Below are 19108 nucleotides of genomic sequence, written 5' to 3' on the forward strand. Positions count from 1 at the left end.
CAGATGTTCTGTCGGATTGCTGTGGACACAGCCCTCTCCACCTATAGCCAGATGTTCTGTCGGATTGCTGTGGACACAGCCCTCTCCATCTATGGAGTCAGGATCTGAGTCTTTACAGCTGTCTGGGACGTCTAAGTGGGGAGAAGCCTGGACCATGCAGCCCACCTGGGTCTCTAAGGGTTAGCTCCCTGCAAATCATCTGGGATTTGCAGTGATCCTGGTGTTTTGCTTTGTTGTCACAGTCCCTTCAGCTGCCTCTGCCCTTGAGGGACCATGCCCCACGTGAAGGGAATCTACGAGGTAAAAGTTCTGAAATGATGAAAGAGGGTGGAGGTCAGGCAGAACACCTGCCTAGCCTCATCTTCCTTCTCGGAGTTCTTGCTACTCCTTTTATCTTTTTGTTGTTGTTGTTTCGTTTTTGCTTTATTTCTAAACAGAACACAGAGTTTAGTCGGCTCTGGCGAGTCCCGTAATTTACATTAGTCAGGCTCTGGTTTACTTCCTGCTGTTGTGTATTTTATCAAAATTTGCCCCCCTCCCCCAATACACAGAATTAAAGCTGGCGGTTGCCTTCTTCTTTTGTCTCCAGTGCTGGGAATCGAACTCACAATGCCTTGCATGGAAGGCAAGCTTGGCCACTGATCTCTGTTTCCAGCCCAAAGGGACTCCATTCCGATTGCTTTCCTGTTTTGTACTGTAGTTATACTAATTTTGAAGGACGACTAGATAACTCTTCTTTATAACATCTTCCAATAAGACTTCAAATCAGAGTCTGGTAGGGATGGTGCTCACCTGTATTCCCAGCATTCAAAAGGCAGAGACAGGTGGATCTGTGAGTTCAAGGCCAGCCTGGTCTACAGAGCTAGCTTCAGGACAGCCAGGGCTACACAGAGAAACCCTGTCTCGAAAAACCAAACCAAACCAACAACAAAAAGACTTCAGACAGAAAGTGATGCTGCGCATTTAGAGGTGAGACAGTTTCTAGTGTCATCTCCCCTTGGTGACCACCCGATGGAGCTCTAATGGGACAGGACATACGGGTGAGGGCAGGGTAGAGTTTGTGACACCAGGAATCCAAACAGCAAGCAGAGCGCGAGTTCCAAGCGAGTTCTTGGGAAGATAGAGTCCCAAGACTGGAAAATCAGCTGGGGAGGAGCAGGGGAGAACTTTGGGTCAGGTGGGTAAGTACAACCTACAATTCGGGAGTCTTCACAGAGATGACAGCCACCGAGCCAGGTTGAGGATGAAGGATATAAGTATTTACCTTTTTGCTTTTGTGGGGATCTCTGCTGGGCATGAAGAGCTCACAGCCACAGGAATTGCTGGAGCCAGCCAGAGGCTATAAGCAACCACTTCACTTGGATGAGACAAGAAGAGCCAGTCACAGCTTCGCTGCTCCCTGGTTCAACATTGTCCAGGCAGCAAGCAGAATGCACATGAGACGAGATGCTCATGAAGGAGCTACTTCTAAGTTGTCGGCAGAAGGAAGGAAGTGCCCGAATGAGGCTGCAGGACCCTCAGAGAACCATGACCACCATGGAAGGGTCACGGGGTGGGAGTGGTTATGAAAACCCAGGGAATCAAATCTACAGAAGCCCGCAGAAGCTGTGACCTAAAGGAGGCATGAGAGAGATGCAACCAGGGGATGGATGGGCAGTCTTAGCTGGGCAAGTGCGCATGAGCACACACATGTGCGTGCATAGATAAGAGACAGAGACACAGAGAGAAACAGAGGCAGGCAGACAAAGAGACAAGTGGATAAATAGCTTGTTGGAACTGGCCTACATTTTAGGGATCTTGTGTCTGTAACTGCCTCTCACCGAACACACCCGCAAATCAGAGAGAATAGGAGCATACTGGGTTCAGAGGGATGTTGGGTACAAAGCAGGGTGGAGAGTGGGATCGGAGGAGCAGATCCTGAACAACGGCACCGAAAAGTGAGAACTGCTCCTTGGAGCTCCGGAGAGAAACTCAGAGCACAGTGGGCAGTGCAGAAGCTAGTCTCCAAGAGAAGCGGGTTTGACGTGTGCCAGATTGGTTGCATGTTTCCTGCCTAACGATTGCTCCTGAAATCTCCCTGGTAATCCTGGCTGGAGACTTCTGAGTGCTGCATACCCACCTTCCTCTGCGGTTTCACCTTTGCTGTCTCCACTGACTCTGGTTCCTCTGCTCCTGGCTTGTGACCCCCACCCCCTCAGGGCTCAGCGTGGGCTGAGAAATCACCAGCCTGCCTCATTGGGCTTTACAGACTCAGCCTGGCCACTTCACCCTGCCCCTGCCCCGGTTTTTACTGTTCTATACTATGTACGCTTCCTTCCTCAGTCCCCAAAAGTGAGAAAAATTATTTTTAATATGTGTTTTTTAATTTTTAATTTTTTAAATTTCATTTTACATTCTACCCCCTCCTTCCACCTCCCCTCCCTTCCCTCCACCCCAGCCTACCCCCATCCACTCCTCCCAACAGGTAAAGGCTCCCATGGAGGGGTCAGTAAAGTCTGGCACATTTACTATGTGTTTTTAATTTTGGGTTAAGAATGTGCACATTTTGACCGTTTTAAAATATTAAGATGTGTGCTGGAGTTTTTATGATTTATTTATTTGGGGGGTTTGAGAGTGAACTCAAGGCTCTTACATATTAATCAAGCCCTCTGCCATGGAGCCCTTCTCCCAGCCTTCTGGAGTTTGTTTTAGATGGGTACGGGGGTTGCTTTTATATTATAGTGGGAGCCTGGTAGGTACCATGTGTAACCTGGAATCCTGAAGCCTATGGACTTGTAGTCCGCTTTACTTGGGCATTGGCAATGACTGATTTCCCTGTTTCCTCTCCCCTCCCATTGACTTTTACTTAGAATTTTCTGACTTCCCTGGTTTTCATCCATCTCCCCTTTCCTGCTTCCCATGGGATAACCCATGAACAATAGCTACCACCGCGGGATGCCGTTATTCTGCTCAGAGTCTGCTTTGAGAAACTGGTGGTTGCTGTGACAAAAATCAGAAATGGTTTTATTCTCAACTAATCTATCCGTGAAATAAGGATTATTCTGTGTTGTATCGTGTTTCCAAGACAATATTGTAGATTTTTGCAAAGTAACTAGGTGTCTATAAAGGTACTAACTGTTAAGTCCCTGCTGTTCTTGGATCCTTTCATCTACAACACTGTTCCCCCTTAAGTTACTCCAAACTACAAATCCTTAATTCCATTCTTACAAATGAGGAAACTGGGGCCTAAGGCAAGGGCTTGGTGGTTAAGAGCACTTACCGCTTTTGCAGAGGACCCAGGTTTGGTTCCCAGCACTGTGCGTCAACTCATGATACCCTCTGGCTTCCACAGGCACCAGGCACTCTAGTGCTGTGCGTATAGGCAGTCCAGAACACTCATGCACATGAAATGAGAAAATAAACGCTAAGATATGTGGGAAATGGAGCTGTAACAAATGGAAAAGGCTGCCCAGGGTTAGAGTTGGACTTTGAAGGGAAGATTGAACCCAACCCCAAGCTTCTTCTTAGTTTTACTGATTCTCAGCACACAGTCTGCCCCTAGGGGTGTAACACAGAACCTGTGGACAAGGCCCACCATGGCTGGTGCCAGGGTACAGTTATCTGTCGCAGAGCCGAGGGGCTTTAGAAGGAAGGCAGGGAAGCAAGGGGCCTTGAGAGTGGAGTTTTTCTTCATACACATCTACAGTCACTTCTTCCATCTGCGTGGCCTGGAGTGCTGCTTTGACGTTAGTGGAGGCTGTGCAAGGCATGTGGCGTTCATGTAATCAACACATAACATGTTTTCCTGGATCACATCGACATGCTCTCCCATGGTCCAGTGCTAATAATCTTGTGGTTGCCACCACTATCTTGGTAATTAAAATGAGATTAAAATTGAGGTGTGGGTTATATAATATTTTTAAAACATGTATAGTTTTCTATTGGAACATAAAAGACATACTTTCTAGTGGATTAACTGGCTGGTGTAGACTAACTGAGCTTACCAACATGTGCTTTCCGGGAACTGAAAACCACCACCTCAGACGAATTGGTTCTGCTTCAGCTGGAATTCAGAAAGGGAAGATGTGAAAGAGTCCTTCTGGGTGAAAACACATGCTGGGGTGCGGCTCTTGGGTCTGCACAAGGCAGGGGATAACAGCCAGCACCACCTTGCTTTCATCCTGCGATTGTCCAGCATCAACTTAGAATGCAAAGCCTCATTCTGCAATGAAGGAGTGCTGCTGGCTTCTGTATGCTGTTTTGTGGGTGAGCTAGGATGACGCATGCTACACCTGGGAAGATGATGTACTGCAGGTCCAAACCTGTCTTCCTTCAGACAGGAAGAGAAAAATAACTGGCACAGAAGTGCAATTGTCTGTACACATTACAGAACTGAGAGAAGACCCCGAATTCTGCAAGAAGTTACAAGAAGACACCAAGAGACTTATAAGCAACCTATTACACAGACTAGCAGCTTCAACCTTCCCCACCCCTGCTGGAACCACACAAACGTGCTCAGAAACAGAGAAGATGACCCAGTCCAGGAGAAGTAAAACTTTTGTCTATTTCAAGGCTTCTGCTATGAGAGCTTCAACCCAGAACAAAGCCAAAAGGAAAGAAAAGCTGACTTATTTATGTATACTTTTGAGACAAGGTTTTGTATGAAGCCAAGGCTGGGCTGGATCTTGCTAATGTAGTGCAGGCTGGCCCCAGGTTCTGGATCTTCCTGCTTCAGCCCTCTGAAGTCCTGGGATTGCAGGTCTGTGCCGCCACACTCAGCAGGAAAGAGAAGCAGGGTTATAAAAGCCAGTGACCCGGCAGCTCTGGCCACACCAGCTAGTGGTCTTTGGATCATGGAAGAGACAGTCTTGCCTGAGACACTGGGTGGCTTTGAGGCAAGGAAAAGTCAGTAGTTTCAGTCAACTGAGCTTCAGTTAAAAGTAGAAGTCTTTGTGTATAACCAATAGAGTGTAATACTCAGAATAATGATGACAAATACAGAACCAAGTTCCCATGAGCACATTTGGATGGACACACACACACACACACACACACACACACACACCACACAGCACATACAAACCCCACCCCATCTGCTATGGCACATGCAGTAGGGAGAGGAAGCTTAGGTGGACACATTTGCATAGGTTTCCTGCTCTCTCCTTCCAATCTGTGAAGTGGGGTCTGCAAAGCCAATTGTAGACTCCCTCCCCCATTGTTTCACAGAGGTCCTCCCGTCCCTGGGATGGTGGGTCCTGGGATGGTGGCTCAGAGCCATATGGAACCCAGGGAAAGTTCTCAAACCCAGTGCCTTTCTCTAAGTGATCCGACCCGCTGGGACTCAAGACCTTGATATTTGCTGAATCTCACAGGAGCCTTCATATCGCTGGACAAGCTGGTGAGGGTGGGGTCCATGGTCCATTTAGTCTAACCTCCTGAAGGTAGTGCTCCCTCCTTCTTGTCCAGAGTTTCCATGAAGGCACGATGGTGATGCTTCCAAAGGCTAGAGCATCTGCGTATCCAAGTGAGAACTTGAGATGCCAAGGAGCAATCAGGACACAGTTCAGACCAGTGTCAAAGGCAACCTTCACTTTTCTGTGCGGTTTATGAGCAAATAAATCCCAAACCACTTCTGGGGGGGGGAGGGGGTCACTGCTGATCTCGGGAGTGGATTTTCATAGAGAAGCAACGCAATATGTGGCATTTAGGTTTCTAGGTCAGCATGAAAAGGGTATTTAACCCGTTGTGGAGCTGGGATACATCTGTTGTGTTGAAACGGTGCTGTTGTGGTGAGAGAAGCCTACAATTGAATTAGGGCTTGTTTCTTTTCTGTGCTTGTCTTCTGGGAGAAGTGGGTTTAACTAGAGGGAGATGCAGGTGTGTGTGTGTGTGTGTGTGTGTGTGTGAGAGAGAGAGAGAGAGAGAGAGAGAGAGAGAGAGAGAGAGAGAGAGAGAGAGAGCGCGCCTCCAGGAGTTCTTCAGGGAGCAGTTCTTCATGGGAATCGGGTGTCTCTGACTCTTTTGCCTGGTCTTGGGACTCTTAAGGAAAAGAAAACAAATACACATTGAAATATCTGTAAGTGGAAAAGAAAATGCAGAAATTTCACACACCTCTATGTATATTTCCTGTCTTCTTTTTATTTATTCTTCTCTCATACAATACATCCCAATGGCAGAGTCCCCTCCCTCCACTCATCCCAGCTCCTCCTACTTCTTCTCTCCCCCAGATCCACTGCCCCTCCGTTCAGAAAAGAGCAGGCCTCCCAGTGATATCCACCTAACACCGTCTAACAAGATGCAATAAGACTAGTTATAGACCCTCGTATCAAGGCTGGGCAAGGCAACCCAGCATAAGGAAGAGTCACAAGAGTAGGCAAAAGAATCAGAGACACCCCATTCCCACTGTTAAGAGTCCCACAAAAACCCTAAGCTACATAACCATAAGGTATATGCAGAGGGCCTAGTGAGGACCCATGCAGGTTCCATGATTGTTGCTTCATTCTCTGTGAGCCCCTGTGGAGCCCTGCTTCGTTGATTCTGTGGACTGTGTTTTCCTGGTATCTTTGACTCCTCTGACTCCTATAGATACCCCTCGCCAACTTCTTCCATGGAGCTCCCTGAGCTCCGCCTAGTGTTTGAGCACGGGTCTCTGCATCTGCTCCTATCAGCTCAGTAAGTATTTTTTAAGTCATAATAACTCTTTACAGATCTGAAAACCATGATGTACCAATGATTTCATGACTCCTTAGTTTAGACACTTCTGCCTAATCATCCTGTTCTTTGTGTGTACTGCTATCCACATAAAATCTACTGATTGTAAATGGCTGGTCTCTTGTCTGGTTCTTTTCTCTCTTGTCCCCACTTGCGATCCATTTGTGGAGAGAACGAGGTCCTTTGTCCTGTAGACTTTATCCCAACCTAAGTTTTACTTGTTGTGTGCGTGTGGTGCAGCTAATGGTTTTCTCTGCCTTCTGTATTTTCTGGGAAATGACAGTTGGGTTTGGAGGTTCAATCTGACTGTGCTCAGCTTTGTGTGTGGAGATCGGATAAACATACATTTTGTTTTTGATATATAATTATGTTATTTCTCCCTTTCATTTTCTCTTTCCAATTCCTCTCTCTTTGCTCCCTTTCAAATTCATGGCCTTCTTTTTCCATTGTTATATGTATATATGTATCCACACAAATATAATCCATTCAGTCTGTATAATGTGACTTGGATCCATGTTTTCAGGGCTAACCAGTTGGTACAGAATAACCAGTTGGTGCTATAATCTATGGGGAAGCCTACTTCTCCCACCCTCAGCTTCCCTTAGTTGTTGATGCTCTGTGTATAGAGTGAAGGCTGCACAGTATTTCCTCTGTTCGCGTTGGCATGTGTACGTTGCCATCATGTTTAGGTGGTCATGTTAGCAAGACTTTATGGGTGCAGCTTCTGACTTTATTAGGAGGTTCAATATCACAACAAACTCCCTGATCCTCTGGCTCTTAGATCTTCCTGACCACGTCCACGATGTTCCTCAAGAGTTGTTTTGTAAATGTGTTGAACACACAGTTTCCATGATATTGTATCCTCTCATCAGGAAGCACAACAGTGGCCTCTTGGATGTCCACCCTTCTGAGTGACCACTGCTCTGATGTACTACTAGCTGTTAGGAGCTGGAAGATGATACTCTTCCTGTCCTATCATTTCTTCTTCATTTATCGCTGGAGGAACCCCACAAAGAGCAACTTCCTTCAACAAGTTGTTTCGTCTCCCTGAGATACGGTTTCTATAGAAAAGGCATTAAAAGCCTGTATTTTTCCTGATAGCTCAAGTTTTCATAATAATGAGTTGGTTCTGCAGCGTTTTTCTAAGGGGATGAGAACTTTTTGAGTGTTTGCTTGGTTAGTATAATTTTGAATCCTTTCGGGTTTAACATATCATATTGTGTGTTGAAGCATTGTAGTGATTAGACTTACTGCTGCCAAGTTGCCCATTTTGTCTAGAGTGGTTTATTCAAGTTGGTGAGGAGCTTTTGTTTGAAGCAGTGGTTCCAGCTAAGTTCATTACATTTTTTTCTTTAGTTCTATCACCTTCTCCATAGATGAGGGTTCTCTGACCATACCAGAGGTACACATATCCTGGTGACCACCCTGGTCATCCCCTGCTGTCTCAAGGCTCCAAACACGTGCGAGCTCACATCTCCGTGGTACATAGAAAGCAGAGTGTGGGGGCACATAACATCACCCAGCTCAGCCTGTCTGGGCGCTGGGTCTGAATCCTCAGGGCAACAAAGCGGGAGGGAGTCCCTTTGTTTCAATACCCTGGCCTGCACCAAGCAAGGTAGGCGCTTTGTTTGTGAGCTACCCAACCAGCACGGAGACCTGATCTCGGCGCCAGGAGGGCCAACATTGGGGTGAGTTTCTGATGGCAGCAGCCCGGGACAGGGAACTCAGAAGTTCTTCAACCCCCTATCCTTCTTGGGCTCTCTGCAGGGCCTCTACTCCCTGCATACTGCCTCTTTCTTCCTATCCCACCCAGCTTGCATCCAGAACCCTCCCCACTTCGGCCCCCTGCCCTCTGTGGGCACATAACATCACCCAGCTCAGCCTGTCCGGGCGCTGGGTCTGAATCCTCAGGGCAATAAAGCGGGTGGGGGTTCCTTTGTTTCAATACCCTGCCTGCACCAAGCAAGGTAGGCGCTTTGTTTGTGAGCTACCCAACCAGCACTGATCTCGGCCCCAGGAGAGCCAGCATTGGGCAGAGCCATCATTGGGTACGGAGATCTGATCTCGGCACCAGGAGAGCCATCACTGGGGAGAGCCATCACTGGGAAGGTACATCAGTAGGCAAGGAGACGTGATCCTGTAAAAGAAGATCCATAGGGGAGCATTCGGAGGAAGAGATGGGCAGGCGCCAATGCAAGAATTCACCCAACAATCTGAAAAGCAACATGAAGCCACCAGAAACCAGCGACCTCACAACGGGAAGCAGAGTGTGAACTTGAAATCACCGGTGTTAGTCTTTAAACTCCCAAAGCCAGCCCTTCAGCAACATAGCTTCTATAGCAAGGCCACGCCTCTTTTTCAAACAGCACCGCCCACTAAGGGACCAAGTAGTCAACTATAGGGGGTTGACTCTATACGGGGTATTCTCATTCAAACCATCACACTGTCCTACACAAATGCTATGAACCTAAAGAATCTGCGTAACTCAGCCTTGTGAAGTGGGAGTAAAATGTATTGGTATAAGTGGTACAGAAGTAGAGTCCCTATAAATAGGCTCTCAAGAGTGGGTATACGGTGGAGGTTGGGGGTGGGACACCAACGTGAGCCAAACATAGCTCTGGATATTGGACGCTTTCATTGTTTGTGCCCCCATGGTGCTGTGTTGTGTGTGTGTGTGTGTGTGTGTTTGTGAGAGAGAGAGAGAGAGAGAGAGAGAGAGAGAGAGAGAGAGAGAGAAGGTGGTGGTTTGCAGGAATTACGAGTTAGCGGCTAAATTCTGTGAAATGAAGTCCCTCTCCTGGGGGAGCATGATCAGCTATGAGCTGAGGGGTAAAGTCGCCAAGGAACAGGCACTGCAGCACCAAGGGTCCAGAAGCAGAATTAAAGTTTTTGTTCTCAGCCAAGAACTCAAGAGTGCCAGATGCATATAGAGTTTAAGAGAACCAATTAAGAACGAGCATGAAGCCTGGAGGCATTGCCAGCTAAGAACACCTTTGGGCTATGTGGTTTGCGGGCTGCTAGGTGGGTTCGTCTTGTGTTGATGCTCTGGAGCAGTACTGTCCCTTGCACGTGTCATGTCAGACACAAGCGAAACTGACACAGGAAGACTTTAAATTTTTTATAAATCAAAAATTTTAAATATAAAAGCAAACATGTTTATATGACTGATAAGACTATCATGTCAACATAATATAGAAATTGAGATAATTGCCTTCTTTTTGGAACTAAGCCTTTGAAATCTGAAACCTGTTTTGCAATTATAATGTATCTCAATATGGGCTAGCTACCTTTATAGCATGTAATGACCACACAAATAACTGCCACCATGTAAAATGGGGCAAAAAAGTGGAACATCGTTAACAAGCTGTCAATCAAACAATTACAGTTCGGCATCGTAATGTGACAAGAAATAGAGACTGAATTCTCTTGGTGTTTTCCCCTATTCTTCTTTTGTATTGTTAGGACTGGGAGTCTCCAAATGCCCTCTTCTTGATGCCTTTTCTGGATGGGCTCCTCTTAGATCCTGCAGGGAGATACTGCAAGAAATTGGAATATGGGAGGAAGGAAGAGAAGAAAACAGCAGTGCCTGCTAAGGGCAGTGCCCACGTCCAGTGACAGTGCCGTCCCCCCTGCTGATCAGTACTAGTGTGGCCTTGTGGTTCCCACCAAGGGGGAGCAGGTTTGTGCCTCTGCCAGCTCTGCATCCGTTTAGCTCCTCCAGCCCCATTCCTGCTTTATCTCACCGTGTCTCCCTTCCAGCACCCTTGCGAACAGTTCTCTCGTCTTCTCCCTCTTAGTGTGTGATGAACGTGTTCTTGGTTTTCTCACCAGACACTTGGGGCCTGAAGTCAGAGAGAATTAGTCCATAATATCCTGCATACGATCTCCTTAGTTCTCTGACCTGGCTTCCTTGTGCTTCCTCTAGGGAAGGTAAGATCACTAAGCTCACAGTCACTGTGGCCACAGTGTAGCTAATATGTATACTGCTGTTAGCTTAGAGTAGTAACTCTGTTACTGGTTATAGATGACAACATGGGAGTCAAATTTGAAAGCTCGTCAATCTATGGACTTTTTTGTCATGGAAAAATCCAGACATATACAGAGAAGAGCAAAGAGTACAATGACACTCTGTGTTCACACCAGCTGGCTTCAACAGCTTCAAAATCAAGCCTACTTCTACTGATACCACCCACCTCCCCCCACCCGGCTCTGTGATTATTTTAAAACTAAAGCATAATATTAGTTCAGCTTTTCAGCATGTAACTCTGAACAATATACCCATCCTACTATTAGTAAGCCACTAAAATAAAGTAATACCTCGATACCAAGACAGTGTTCCGATGTTCCTAACTACCTCGTCAATGTTTTTATTTTAAACATTTTTGTTTTGATGGCTCTGAAGAATGAGATCCACCCGTTGGAATTAGTTGAACTTTTTCTTGAGTAGCTTTTCAACTTTACCCTTCCCCTTTCCTCTTTCCCGCTCAGTTTATTTGTTTGAAGGAACTAGGTCATCCATCCAGCCGCGTTTCCCACATCCAGCACTTTCCCACAGTCTGGTCACCCCCTATCCCCCCGATTACATTCCTGTGTGTCGACGTTCTTCTGGCCCTGGGTTCCCTGTGTAGTCATGGTCACCTTCAGAGGACTCATCAGATCCGACTTTCCTTCCTTCCTTTTGGAGAGCTTGTGTTAGAGGCAGTGTTTGTCTTCAGGAGGTGGCCCATCGTGTCTGGCTGGCTCTCCAGTATGTGGGCAACCATTGCTGGTTGTTGTACCCATCCATTAAATCCTTGAGGCTTGTAAGATGTCTCCTGTCTACAGTACTTCTGGTATGGTCCCATGAAGAGAAACTTCCCTTCGCTAACCCTTTGGCTTCCTTCAGGTACTGATCATAGGGGAAAGGCAAGGGAAAATTTTGCTTCATTCTTCACCCCCAAGGTAGCCAGTGACACAGCCCATCTTGTGTAAACTTGAGAGTTTATAGGCATGAGGGGGGTCCCGGGTCCCCTGCAGTTCCTGTCCTCTCTGATGCTCGATAGTCCTCTTTGTCCACAAGAGTGTCTGTGTCCTTTTCATCCTGCTCTGGTGACATTCAATGTGTTCTTGTTCTTTGGTTTGACAAGACGTTCTGGGCTCAGGGCGTTCATTCCCTGTTCATAATCCAGATTCAGCCACTTCTTCTAGGAACTGAGTCTTTTTTTTTCCCATAAAGTAGGCCTTAGAGGCATGATCTGGGCAGCAGGCTGCCCTTTATTACTGACTTGGTCTTAGTTTATGAATGTAGCCAGAAAATGAATACTTCTTAAAGATAAAAATGTATCTTGAGTTTTAACTCCCAATTCAAATTTAAGAACTAAGACATTTTCTCAACCCCACTGAGTTAGCATGTTTCTATTTCACCATGACACACTCATTCTGATCAGCTTCATCAAAGTCAACATTTATTACATTCTGAAAGACAGAACTGCCTGTGTCTCAGAAGGCAGTAATCAACATTGTGATCAATATGACCATGGGAAACAGCTTGATTTTTTTTTTTTTGGATAATTTTTCATGTCAGGATCAGATCTTCTTATGAAAAGCTAGCTAAAACATTGTGTTTGTGAGTAATTTTAATAAGTTCCATTTTGTGTTTCTTTAAATTCTTTGTTTCATTTTACTTCTGATCATTTTTAAGGACTTGATTTTGTGCTATAAAAGCATACATGAGCCGGGCGATGGTGGCGCACGCCTTTAATCCCAGCACTCGGGAGGCAGAGGCAGGTGGATCTCTGTGAGTTCGAGACCAGCCTGGTCTACAGAGCTAGTGCCAGGACAGGCTCCAAAGCCACAGAGAAACCCTGTCTCGAAAAACCAAAAAAAAAAAAAAAAAAGTAAAAGCGTACATGATTTATATGTCCCAGAGCAAGATAAAGAAAATATATTCAAAGTTTAGACTTTTGTGTTCATTTCTTAGATTATATCCTTTCCAGATAGCTATATTATTACATTTTATGAGTTTTATACCATTATTTTCAATGTGGGCATGCTTATGCCCTCTAAATGTCTTATTTGTGTTGTAGTAATAACTTGCTTTTCCATTTTCACTTAGCATTATATTCTGGAGATTACTTCAGTAAAATTCATAAAGATAGCCAGTGTTCTTTTTTATAGCTGCATACTATATCACATGGATTAAACTGATTTATTCAATGTCCCATTGATCTATAATTTTTTTCTTTATTTTTTGGGACTTTCATACATGCATACATTTAGGACAAGAAAGAAGAAATTTCCCAGAAAGGTCCTGCTGTCCCACCCACAGAACCATGTGTTCTGCTAGACCACAGAGACTTTGCCTGGGATTCATACACTGTTAATACAACTTTAGTTCAAGCTCAAGCTTAAAGTCTCCAGCAGGGGATTCCCTGTAAGCTAGACTGATTCTTGTTTATTTTCAGCTACAAACCCAATTTTCATGTAGCTGGGGAGTCCCTGGGTCTTTTCCTAGGGAAGGCTGCATACCCCCACTTTTAAAAATATTTATTTATTTGATGTGTATGAGTGTTTTTGCTTGCATGTATGTCTGTGCACCGTGTGTGCTCCTGGTAGCCACAGAGGTCAGATGAGGGTGTCAGATGCCCTGGAAGTGGAGCTATGATCAGTTGTGAGCCGCCATTTGGGTGTTGGGAGCCAAACCCAGATCTTCAGCAAGTGCTCTTACCTGCCATCTCTTCATCCCACTTGGTGCTCTGTGGATGGCAGACAAATTGCATATGGCAGTGTTCCTTCCTGTCATGGCAGTAAAGTGGCTTGGGTGGGATGGGAGCTGCCTTTTCGTCCCTTCTCTGCCTCTCTGCTTACTGCAGGGTCCCATCTTACACCAGCATAGAACCTGTCCGTTCAGAGTGTCTCAGGGCTCAATACTACCTGTTGTTGTTGATCTTTTAAAGATTTATTTTAGTTTAAATTGTATGAGGGTGTTGTTGTGTGTGTTCTGTGCACATGAGTGCCGGTGTCTGCGGAGGTTGCAAGGTCTTGGATCTCTTGGAGCTGGTGCTTGGACCAAACTTGGATCCTTTGCAAGAGCAATCTGTGCTCTTTTAAATCAATTAGTGTGTGTGTGTGTGTGTGTGTGTGTGTGTGTGTGTCTACATGAGTTTACATGTACTATGTGCAAACATGTTTCCACAGTCACCCTAGAACTAAAGTTACAGATGGTTGTGAGCCATCATAGGTGAGCTGAGAATTGAACCCGGTCCTCTGCACAAGCAGCAAGTGCTCTTGACTGCTGATCTGTCTCTCCAGCTCACTACCTGCTGTTTTAAAGACCTGCCTTCAGCATTCTCAAAAACTTAGAGCATGATTGATACTTCATCTTGATATTGATCACCAAGACCTAAGTTTTAATTTTCTTCAGTGTTGGAAATAGAAGATTGATAAGATGGCCCAGATGATAAAGATATTTGCTGTGCAAACTAAATAGCCCAAAGTCTATCCCTGGAACCCACTTAAAGGTGGAAGGAGAGAGTCAGCTCCACAAATCTGTCCTCTGATTTCTACATGCATGCTGTGACCTGTGTGCCTACAGACACATCATGCTTGCCTGTGTGTATTCATACACGAGACATAATAATAAAAATAAAATTTAAAAGCTTAAAAATGCACGGATGTGTATGTGTGTGTGTATGTGTTCCTTTGTGTGTTTGAAAACTCTAATTCTTGTGATAAAATCACAGATCTTATTTATTACATTTTCCAAAACGATGTTTTATGTTCAATATCATCTGCAAACTGTTTTTGTTTGTTTTCCTTCCACATATACATATCAACTTTATCCTCTAGGAAAGTTCAAGGCGGCTTCTTGGTTCCCAAGTGTTGCGATACATATGCCATATGGGTGGTTAGCACAGGTCTGTTATGTTTGCATGAGGAGCACTCCAGAGCATGCTGCAGGAAGGGCATCCAGCTCAGCCTAGCGTGGAAGTGGCTTCTCGGATAGCACAGTGTCTAGTGTCTGAGTGTAACCAGGAAGGATGACTAAGAATTGATTTGTGTGCTGATGGTTTGATGGGGGAAAGAGAGAGGGTCCGTGGAGGAAGAACAACGTGGGTATCACCAACAGGTAAAGCCTGGTGGCCTGACAGAGCACTGCCCCACAAATAGTTCTGGGTAACAATGTGTGGTGGAAGTTAGCGGTAGTCAAAAAGGAACGAGATGAAAGGGGAGGCCCCGAGCCTAAAGAAGAAGGCCATGCCAAGGAAACACAGGCAGGGTTTTCAGCAAGGGAGGCTGTAGGCAGAGATGTGGATGCAGTGCTGTGGAAGGCTGATGTTTGCAACTTTTCCATTGGCCCCGATGCCCGAGAAGAGGGTCTGTGTTACAGTAGTAATGGAGAGGAGACAGCATGCTTTTATTTCTAAATTAGAGAGTTATCCGATAGTTGGAAAAGGCAGAGTGGGGTATAGAATAGTCCACAGTGATGTCCAGGGTTTTTCTTTCTTTTTTTTTTTTCTTTTTGGCTTAGTTTTCAAAGAACAGCCTTGTTGAGAATCAGGGGAAAGAAGGAGACAGAAGGAAAGAAAAGCTTGGAAGGGAGAGAGGTCTGCCCATGTTTGTGTACATTCATACATTCAGGGACTGGAGGAGATCTTAACTCAAAATATTCTTACAGCATTTATATTCTCAATTTAATCAATGTAACTATGCAAATCTTTCTCGTTAAGCCATATGCTCTGCCGATGGGAGATAGAGTCAAATATTGAATTCATTTTTCTTGCAAGCAGTTCGATAAAGGAAACTCAGTGACAGGATTCTAGTAAACATGGACCAAAGGTGGGAAGCCTGTCTTAGCGTGCTGTCTAGTGTCGGAAAATCACAGTCTGCCCTCGTGCACAAACAATGGCACAGAACACTGCTTATGAAGAATGAGATTTCATGTAACCGACTTCTTCCTGGAAACATGAAGTTCTCACTTTAATTTTTATTACATTAATTTATCTCGTATGTACATACTGGGGTGTGTATGATAGAGCTCTCGCGTGGAGGTCAGAGGACGACTTGTGAAAATCAGCTCTCTCCTTCCATCACGTAGGTTCTGGGGATCAAAGTTGTGTCATCAAGTGTGTTGGTTACTTTCTGGAGCTGTGATAAAACACTGTGACCTAGGTAACTTATGGAAGAAAGTCTGGCCTATGGTGAGAGGGTTGGGGGAAAAGAGGGAGAGAGAGAGAGGGAGGGAATGAGGTGGGGGGAGAGAGAGAGAGAGAGAAGGAGAGAGGGAGGGAGGAAGAGGAGAGCCGTAATGACAGAGGAGGCACTACAACAGGCAGCCAGAGCAGGTGAATGAGAATTTGTCTCTCCTCCCACAGGTAGGAAGCAGAGGGAGCGAGCTGGAGGTGGGAGAAGCTTATAAACTCCCAAAGCCCATCTTCAGTGGCACATTTCTTCCAACAAGGCTCTGTCTCCTAAACATTTCATAACCTCTCCAAACAGTGCTAGTGACCAGGGACCAAGTGTTCAAATACCTGAGCCTGTGGGGACATTTCCCACTCAAACCACCACATCAGATTTGTCAGTAAACCTCTGTCTTAGTAAGGTTTCTATTGCTGTGAAGACACACCATGACCATGGCAACTCTTAAAAGGAAAACATGTAGTTGAGTTGTCGGCTTATTGTTTCAGAGGTTTAGTCCATTACCATGATGGTGGGATATGGTGGCATGCAGGCTGATGTGGTGCTGGAGAAGGAGCTGAGAGTTCTATTCTTACAGGCAATAGGAAGTGGTCTGTTTTACTGGGTGTAGCTTGAGCATAGGAGACCTCAAAGCCTGCCTCTACAGTGACACACTTCCTCCAACAAGACCACACCTCAGCAGCTTTCCTTAGTCTCAGAGGCAAATTCCATAACTCCTTTCTTCTATCCTTAATTCTAAAGCCAGAACCACATGACTGAAGCTGCCAAGTTCTTCTGCTTGCTGGGGCTAGAACATGGCCCCCTCAATATATCTTCACTGGCTTTCTGTCTTTGACTGAGTGAGTTTAACTGTCCTGAAACTCTGTAGACCAGGCTGACTTTAAATAGAGGTCTGTCAGCTTCTGCCTCTCCAGGGCTGGAATTAAAGGCATGCATCACCAAATCTGGCTTTAGGTTTTTCTTTAATTCCTTTTTATAAATTGGAAGCTTAGTTGGGTAGGATCTTGCCCTGAGGTCACCACTTTCTTTAATCCATATCTTAATCTGTTTATCTCCTTGATTACAGGACTTAGCTCCCTTCATTCTACTTCCTGGTTCATCTTTTCAAATATTTTTCCTTGCTCAATATAGATCCTTCCTCTTCATTATAGATCATCAGAGTTACCACTAATAACCACACAACAGAGTCTATATTAGGCTTTTTAAAGATTTCCTCTGCCAAGGGGATGAATTCAAAACTCTTCACTTTAACCTCAGGCAGACTTTTTGGACAAGGGCAGAAAGCAGCCACATTCTTCACCAGCATATCACAAGAACAATTTCTAGGCCACATACTAACATTCTTCTCCTCTGAAACTTCTTGACCCAACCCCCAGCCCCACAGTTCAAATCACACTCAGCACCTACTGGGAATATGGAAGCAATCCTTAGAGCATTCGAATGCTTTTCTAACCCACAGTCCCAAGGTCTATATTCCTTCAAACAAAAGCATGGTCAAGCCTATCACAGCAGTACTCCAGTCCCTGGTACCCAACTTCTGTCTTAGGGTTTCTGTTGCTGTGAAGACATACCACGACCATGGCACCTCTTATTAATTAATTAATTAATTAATTAATTAAAAGAAAGAGAATATTGTTAAACTAAGAATCCATGTAGTATACTTAACCTATTGAACATCATGGCTTAGGTAGACTACATTAAATATGATTAGGGTACTAACATTAGCTAGCAGCTGGTCAAAAACATCAAACATCTAAGACAAAACCATTTATATATTTATTTTTCTAGTACTGGGGAATTGAACCTAAGGCCTTCTTCAAGGTTAGGCAATTACTCTACCACCGAGCATATAGGTGGCTCTTAAACACCATTATTTTGAGACAGGGTCTCACTTAGTTGCCTGGGCTAGCCTTTAACTCATTCTGTAGCCCATGCACACCCTTAAACTTCCAGTCCTCCTGTCTCAAACTCCTGAGCAGCTAGGGGTATAGTCTCAGCAAAGTATATTTCATAATAAAATGTTGACTATCTCACTTTCTTCCTCCCTCCATTCCTCCTTCCTCTCTCTCTCCCTTCCTCCCTCCTTCCTTGCTTTCTTCCTGTAACATGAATGTGCCTGGCTTGTTTGTTGGGGTTTTCGTCCTGCTCAGTTCCCCAGCTGTTTAGTCCCAGAGAAAAATTACACAAAGATTTTTATAAGTTATAAAGCTGATTGGCCCATTAGCTCTAGCCTCTCACTGGCTAACTCTTACATCTTGATTAACCCATTTTTCTGATCTATGTTAGCCATGTGGCTCAGTGCCTTTTTTCAGTGGGAGAGCTCACATCCTGCTGCTTTCGTGGTCTGGGCAGGAGTGGGAGGAATAAGCTTTCTCCTTCCCAGAATTCTCCTGTTCTCATTGCATCATTTCTACATCCTGTCTGGTTTTCCCGACTATACTTTCTGTCTGGCCAATCAGTGTTTATTTAAAACATGATTGACAGACAGATTACAGACAATTCTCCTGCGCCACCTTCCTTCCTTCCTCCCTCCCTCCCTTCCTTCCACGAGCTACACAGTGAAACTCTGTTTCAAAAGAAAATAATAAAGTTAAAATTTCTTTTGAAAGTTGTGCAGATTAGTTTTATATCAACTTGACACAGGCTGGGGCCATCTGAGAGGAGGGAGCCTCAACTAAGAAAAGGCCTCAATAGGATCAGGCTGTAGGCAAGCTCATGGGGCATTTTCTTAATTCGTGATTGATGTGTGAGGACCCAGTCCATTGTGCTGGGCAGGTGGGCCTGGGTTTTCTAAGAAAGCAGGCTAAGCAAGCCAGTCAACAACAGCCCTTCATGGCCTCTGCACCAGTTTCTGCCTCCACTTTCCTGTACTATTTGAGTTTCTGTCATGACCCTTCTTAATGATGAACAGTGCTGTGGAGGCATAAGTCAAATAAACCCTGTCCTCTCTAATTTGCTTTTGGGAATTATCAGGGGCCTTGAGTACCAGCCTCAGTACCCCCTCAGGGCTCAGAATAGGATGGCTATGGCGGATGAGGATCTGAGGGTAAAAAATCAACTCAAGCATGTTACCTCTGCATGTTCTTTCCTTTCTGGGCAAGGGGAAGAAATAAAGTGAAGGGTGTGGAGAAGAGGAGTAAGGGGAATAATAAAAGAAGTAGCAAGGAGAAGAAGAAGAAGGAGGAGAAGGAGGAGGAGGAGGAGGAGGAGAAGAAGGAGAAGGAGGAGGAGAAGGAGGAGG

The 19108-nt window shown here is 45.2% G+C and overlaps 1 protein-coding gene across 3 annotated transcripts in view; it reads left to right on the plus strand.

Annotated features, from left to right (window-relative positions):
* Positions 1-19108, plus strand: part of Pde8b (phosphodiesterase 8B) — a 224804-nt gene that overhangs the window by 32809 nt on the left and 172887 nt on the right. The window lies entirely within an intron of this gene.

This window comes from Microtus ochrogaster, chromosome 19, assembly GCF_000317375.1.
Source record: "Microtus ochrogaster isolate Prairie Vole_2 chromosome 19, MicOch1.0, whole genome shotgun sequence".
Taxonomy (NCBI): Eukaryota; Metazoa; Chordata; class Mammalia; order Rodentia; family Cricetidae; genus Microtus; species Microtus ochrogaster.